This window comes from Urocitellus parryii, chromosome 10, assembly GCF_045843805.1.
Source record: "Urocitellus parryii isolate mUroPar1 chromosome 10, mUroPar1.hap1, whole genome shotgun sequence".
Lineage (NCBI taxonomy): Eukaryota > Metazoa > Chordata > Mammalia > Rodentia > Sciuridae > Urocitellus > Urocitellus parryii.
Genome location: NC_135540.1, coordinates 79,594,505 through 79,600,561, shown reverse-complemented (window position 1 = coordinate 79,600,561; position 6,057 = coordinate 79,594,505). Strand labels below are relative to the sequence as shown.

The window sequence follows — 6,057 nt, the reverse complement described above, 5'->3', positions numbered from 1 at the left end:
GGAGGGCACGAAGAACTCCCTGATGCCACCCTTTCTCTTGCTGGGTCTTTGGGCCTGTTTGGGGGCTACAACAACCATGTTACCACTACGAGAAGAGGAGCAAGAAAAGAAAAGGCCCAAGTGCTCAGGATGGTGGACTAGAGATAGGGGGACCTGGATGGAGTCTGAGCACATCAGGGAGTTGCTGAACTGAACCACCATCACTACGTTCCACTGTCTTGTTAGAAGAGACCATTAAATATCTCTATGCAGTTTTTTTTTTTAAAGAACAGCTTTATTGACGTATAATTACCTTATCACAGGTACCATAACTCCACCTGTGATAAGCTTGTAATTTTAGCAAATTTACAGAATTGAACAAATACTATGTCAGTCCAGTTTTAGAACATTAATATCACCCCCCAAACATTCCTCAGGCCAGTTTGGAGTGAATCCTTGTTCTTACAGCCCTGGTTATCCATTAATCTGCTTTCTGCCTGTACACATTAGCCTTTTCTGGACATTTCAGAAAGTACTTCGTGTGTGTGTGTGTGTGTGTGTGTGTGTGTGTGTGTGTGTGTTTGCATGCGCAGCTTTCAGGACTCTTAAGTGCTGCTCATAGCACATGGACACACAAATGGTAAGGGAACCCACAATCAGGGGACAGCAGGGTAGAAGGAGAAATCCTGCTCAACCACATGGTATAATGGAAAGAGCCCTCAAGTCTAGTTCCAACTCTTATCTTAACCAGCCTCGTGCCTTTTACAAATTTCAAAACTTCTCTAAGCTGATTTTTCTTATCCATGAAGTGAGGGCATCTTAGCAAAATGTTTTTTAAGTTCCCTTCCAACTCTTAAGATTCTAAACCACTTATTTAAGTAATAAAAGCAGTATTTGAGATATTTTTGATAAAATTTGGTGTCATTCAGTGAAAACCTAAGACCACAGCTACCTTCTATCACTCTGAGCTGGCTAATTCTATTAAATAGGAGAAGCGAAGGTGTTACAAAATATCTATCACCTGGGAGTGGAGGCACAGACCTGAAATTCCAGCTACTCAGGAGGCCAAGGCAGGAGGATTGCAAATTTGAGGTCAGCCTCAGCAATTTAGTTGTGACCCTGTCTCAAAACAAAACAAAACAAAAGGCTGGGGATGTAGCTCAGTTGTTAAGTGCCACTGGGTTCAATCTCAGTACCAGGGAGAAAAAAGAAGGAAGGAAGGAAGGAAGGAAGGAAGAAAGAAAGAAAGAAAGGAAGGAAGGAAGGAAGGAAGGAAGGAAGGAAGGAAGGAAGGAAGGAAGGAAGGAAGGAAAGAAAGAAAGAAAGAAAACAGGAGCAGGGGGCGGGGGATGCTTATCAAAGAAAGAGATCTGAATTAAGCAGGAAGATTATATGCAGAAGAAAATGAAATAATTGTTGTCAAATTTGGAACTCTTGTCAGAAGCAAGGGTGAGAAGTGCTTAGAACATGTTCTACTTATGGCACGTTTGAGTGTCAAGACATGAATGTTGTTGCCTTTGCAAAAGGAACACTATAAATGGAGTGTGTTGGGAGACCATCCATGATTGTAGAGAAGTAAGATCATGTTTTTCTTTTAAAGTATTTGTTAGAGCGCATTTCTGTGCCAGGCTGCCTCGTGGAGACTTCCCAGAAGAATGGTGTGGCTTGGTGGTGGGATTTAGTCATCTCTGGACGGAGCTGGGCACCTGAGCTTCCTCTTCTGGAGCCGAGATGCTTAAGACAGCTAGTGCAACGAACAAGGATGAAAGCCAAAGCAAGGAACCAGAGAGATGGCTCCCTCCCTTAGGTCCCGTGGCAGTCGATCCTAAAGGTTGTGTCACCGTAGCCATCCATGCCAAACCTGGCTCCAAACAAAAAGCTGTAACAGATGTGACAATGGAAGCCTTAAATGTAGCTACGGTAGCACCTCCGTCAGAGGGAGAGGCTGAGCTCTGTCGGTACCTTTCCAAGGTTTTAGAACTTGGGAGGAGTGATGTGATTTTGAATAAGGGTGGTAAATCTCATGAAAAGGTGGTGAAGCTTTTGGCCTGTACAACTGCAGAAGAGATCTCAGAGAAATTTAAAAAGGAAGCTGAAAAAATAAAAATAAAAGCACAAAATGAAAAGTACATCCTTGAGAAGCTTTTTAATTTCTATCAATGAAGAGGTTGCTAAATAGAAAAAATATATTTAAATTCACAAAATATACTTTATATTTATATATTATATTTATACATATTATATTATATATATATTCAAATATATATACATATGTAAATTCACACCAAAAAATGGGGGTGAGGATGTGGGGAACTAGGCACACACATACATTGCTGGTGGGACTACAAATTGGTGCAACCACTCTGGAAAACAGTATGGAGACTCCTCAGAAAACTTGGAATGGAACCACCATTTGACCCAGCTATCCCACTCCTTGGTTTATACCAAAAGGACTTAAAATCAGCATACTGCAGTGATGCAGCCACATCAATGTTTATAACAGTTCAACTCACAATAGTTAAACTATGGAACCAACCTAGATGCCCTTCAACAGATGAATGGATAAAGAAAATGTGGTATATATAAACATTGGGATATTACTCAGTCTTAAAGAAGAATGAGATTATGGCATTTGTCAGTAAATAGATGGAACTGGGAGAATATCATGCTAAGATATAAGTAAGCCAATCCCCAAAGGCCAACTGTTTTCTCTGATATGCAGAAGCTAATTCACAACAAGGGGAAGTCCCTAGGGAAGAATACAGGTACTTTGGATTAGGCAGGGGGAGTGGGTGAGGGGAGGGGGTATGAGATTAAGATGGATAGTAGAATGAAACATACATTAATACCCTATGTAAATATATGACTACATGACCAGTGTGATCCTACATCAGGTACAACCAGAAGAACAAAAAGTTCTACTCCGTTTATGTATGGTGTGTCAAAATGCATTCTACTCTCATGTATAACCAATTAGAACACATTTTAAAAATGTATTTGCTGCTGAGTGTTGTGGTCCACACCTATAATCCCAGGACTAAAGAGGCTGAGGCAGGAGGATAGCAAATTTGAGGTCAGCCTCAGCAACTTAATGAGATTGTCTCAAAAATAAGTACTGGGTATCAACTGACATTAATATCAGGACTATACTCTTGCCATCATCAGCTGCAGCCATAGATGAGCTGTGAATGGAAGATCTTAATAAAAATCAGCACAGCATTCTGGGGGATTCAGTTTGCTGGATACAATTCAGAGGAAAGAATATTGCATATTTTATTATTAATTTTAAATTGTGTTAAGCATCTTTTATATCAGTAAAATTGTAAAAAAAAATGTAAAAAAAAAAAAGTACTGGGAATAGCTCAGTAGTAAAGGGCCCCTGATTTCAATTCCCAGTATTAAAAAAAAAAAAAACCAAGTCTATGTGTTACTGTCAATTTTAAAGGTGTGATGATGATGGTGTTGTTTTAGCTATGGATTTAAATTAAAAAAAAAGATTTCTCTGTGGTGATGGGACTGCTCTGTATCCTGGGTTTAACAATGGCAACCCAAATCTGTACATGTGAAAATTCATGGAACTACACACGCTGTCAAAAGCAGTTTTAGGGTATGCTAATTTAACAATTAAAATAAATAAGAGTCCTTATCCTTTCGGGATACATATTGAGATATTTGTGGATGAAGTGATAGAATTTTCTGGTGTTTGCTTCCAAATAATATAGAAAGGAGGGACGTGTTGAATTGATGATTTTGTTGGAACTGGCTGTCTCAGACTCTTCAGGGGCTCATTATGCTCTCTTCTCACTTTTTATAATCTGTTCCAAGATTTTCATTATAAAAGAGTTAAAAATAAAAAGCACTGGTGAGCAAAAACCGAGTTTCCTCCTGCTTGAGTGGAAAGTAGGCAGAAGTGGGAGATGGGCTTTTCAGAAAATAAGCTCATTACTGATCTCCAGACTGACGGTCTCTCTGAGGTAATAGGAGGAAGGTATCTTCTCTCTATATAACTTACCATGGCACGGTATGAGAAAGGAATTTTTCTGTGTATGATCCAGCTGAGCTCACAGTATTTTAAAAATTATCTTTGTATGGTGTCAGAACTAATAGCTACCATTTGCTCAGCACCTGCTTGTGATCATCATCAAAAACGATCCTTTGAATAACAGATCTGAAATCTTTCCACCTTCCCTAGAAGACACTGTTCTCATTTTACAAAGGAGAAAAACAAGTGTTCAAGGGGGCAGGTTCTATAGGTAGTGAAGTTGAAAAGCAAATCCCATCTCATTCCAGGGACTGTGCTCCTGACTGCTGGGCACCAGGTATCAGAGTGGAGACTATTCAGAGCAGGATGCCCTTGACCTGCTCTGTGTGCCCTTCTCCCTCTTCTGCCCATTTTCCTTCTAGCAGCTTGCATCTGCCACCTTCTTTAGAGGATTTCCCAAGAGCTGCTGAATTTGTTCTGTCCAAGTCCAGAGAGTCGAATATGAACAGAGTTATATCCCCAAAGCCTGCAACTGCCTGATACAGGAGTACCAAAATTCAACTCCCTCGCCTTGCCTGAGCTGACACGGAGGTGTGATTAATATTCTGGAGCTCCCCTGGGGTCAGGCTGGGATTCACACCTTTGCTCAGTCTTCCCACCTCCCTGGCCCACTTCTCTGCTCAGTTATGGTTTCTCCTGGGAGCATTTCCTTAATAAATCCCTTGCTCATGAACCCCAGTCTCAGGGACTGTTTCTTGGGAACCTAGCCAAAGACAACTTCTTTCTATTTACATGCAAGTTCATTGCTAGTAATTCCTTAAACCCAGGAAATATTTGTGAGTGCTTACATGTTTGTATCCATGTGAGTTCCTATGTGCTTATGTATTTTTGTATGCAATATTACATATGGTCATGACTGGAAATAGTCATGTCAAAGGAGGGACAAATAATACCTTCCAGGAAGATCATACATTGGCACAAAGGAGTGTAAGAATGTGCTCTTCCCTGTGTACTCTCTAGTACTTTGGCAGCACCACTAAATCAGAAGGGATTTTAGAGTAATCATCCAAATACTAGCTGCTAAATGAACATTAATTTTTATCTAGTTTCTCGCTTTCTCTCCCCTAGGGATTGAATCCAGGGGTGCTCCACCACTCAGCTATACCCCAAAGCCCTTTTTATGTTTTAATTTCAAAATTTAAAAACAGGGTTTGACTAAGTTGCTGAGACTGGCCCAAACTTGAGATCCTCCTGCCTCAGCCTCCCAACTAGCTAGGATTACAGGTGTGCACCACCATACCCACTGCTTTAACTCATAACAATGGGGGAAAGCAATAGGAAAACCACCTGATAATGTGTGTTGAAGATAAAGGAGAGAATACATTTGAATAGACTTGAAACTGGGCTCTCCAGTCTTAATAAAGCTTTATATTTGCAGAGAATAGAACCCAACTGTGCCCCATATCCCCTTGAGAAGGTCTTTAAGTTTGTAAAGGATTCTCCTCATGGTGTTCCATTAGCTCCAAGAGAGATTGCCGAGCTGAACTGGGTGAACTTGTAGCCAACCTACCTCTGTGACTTTTAGCTATGTGACTCTGACAAATCATTTCCCATCTCTGAGCCTCCATTTCCTAATCTGTAAAATGGGGCAAAAATAATCCATCTCACCTCATTATTAAGAGGATTAATGAAACACCATAGGAATTCAATAAATGATCATTATTACTGTCAGTGGAGCTTCACATTTCCTCCGTTGAATGTTTTTAGTAATTGCACTGAGGTTGGAGAGATTGCATGGAGGCTGGCATCACCACACATTGCTGTGGGCAGGGAACACAGGCACCCTTTACTAAGAAATACAGCAGATGGGGGTGGGGTGGGGCTCAGCGGTAGAGCCCTCGCCTAGCAAGTGGGAGGCACTGGTTTCGACCCTCAGCACCACATAAAAATAAATAAATAAAACAGAGGTATTGTGCCCATCTACAACTAAACAAAATTTTTTTAAAAGAAAAGAAATACAGCGGATGGGAGCATTCTCTTGCTAGATGGACTTGCTCTTCCCTGTATTATACCTCTTTGCCACGGTATATGCTAAT

At 40.7% G+C, this 6,057-nt stretch overlaps 1 pseudogene; it reads left to right on the top strand.

Annotated features, from left to right (window-relative positions):
* The first annotated feature begins 402 nt into the window (after nt 1-402).
* On the top strand, nt 403-2,142 carry LOC113196914 (UPF0235 protein C15orf40 homolog pseudogene; annotated as a pseudogene).
* Nucleotides 2,143-6,057: the final 3,915 nt, after the last annotated feature.